The following is a 1,017-nucleotide window of genomic DNA, read 5'->3' as shown; positions in this document are numbered from 1 at the left end:
TTTTCAAGAAGGGGAGGAAGAAGGATCTGGGTAACTATAGACAGGTTAGTCTCACCTCTATCCTCAGGAAAACCTTTGAAAAAATTAAGGATCACATTTCTGGGAGTCCAGTGGGGAAAAGCAATGCTAAATAGCAACCATCATGGATTCATAGCAGGTAGATCCTGCCTGACTAACCTTGTTTCTTTTTACGACCAGGTCACAAAAGGCTTAAATGCAGGAATCGAAGTGGATGTCATCTACTTGGATTTTAAGAAGGCCTTTAATACAGTATCTCATTATACTTTTATAGATAAACAGAGTGACTATAACATAGATGATTACATGGCCAGGTGGATGGCATATTGGCTTAGGGGTCACACCCAGAGAGTGGTGGTGGATGGGCCAGTATTGACCTGAAAGGATGTGGGCAGTGGGGTCCTACACGTCTCAGTTCTTGGACCGGTGCTGTTCAATGTCTTCAACAGTGACTTAGATGAAGGCGTGGAAAGCACTCTTTCCAAATTCGCAGATGATACCAAATTATGGGGCATATTTAACACACCAGAGGGTAGGGAATGAATCCAGTGGATCTGGACAGGTTGGAAAAGTGGGTGGAACCGAACAGAATGCAGTTCATAGACTTTAATAGACATGAGGGCTGGAAGGGACCTCGGAAGATCATCGAGTCCAGCCCCCCGCCCAAAGGACAGGAAGTCAACTGGGGTCATAGGATCCCAGCAAGATAAGCATCCAATTTACTCTTGAAGGTGTTCAATGTAGGTGCTTGAACGACCTCCAATGGCAGGCTGTTCCAGACCTTGGGGGCTTGGACAGTAAAGAAATTCTTCCTTATGTCCATCCTGAAACGGTCTTGTAGTAGTTTATGACCATTCGACCTCATCATCCCTTGGGGCGCTCTGGTGAACAAACATTCCCCCACATACCGGTGGTCACCCTTGATAAACTTATAGGTGGCCACCAGATCACCCCTGAGCCTGCGCTTTTCCAGGCTAAAGAGTCCCATGGCTTTCAGCC

Source organism: Crocodylus porosus, unplaced genomic scaffold (assembly GCF_001723895.1).
Source record: "Crocodylus porosus isolate Cpor-Errol unplaced genomic scaffold, CroPor_comp1, whole genome shotgun sequence".
In the NCBI taxonomy this organism is placed as follows: domain Eukaryota; kingdom Metazoa; phylum Chordata; order Crocodylia; family Crocodylidae; genus Crocodylus; species Crocodylus porosus.
The sequence above is the reverse complement of the archived record's forward strand: the minus strand, read 5'-3'. Positions refer to the sequence as shown.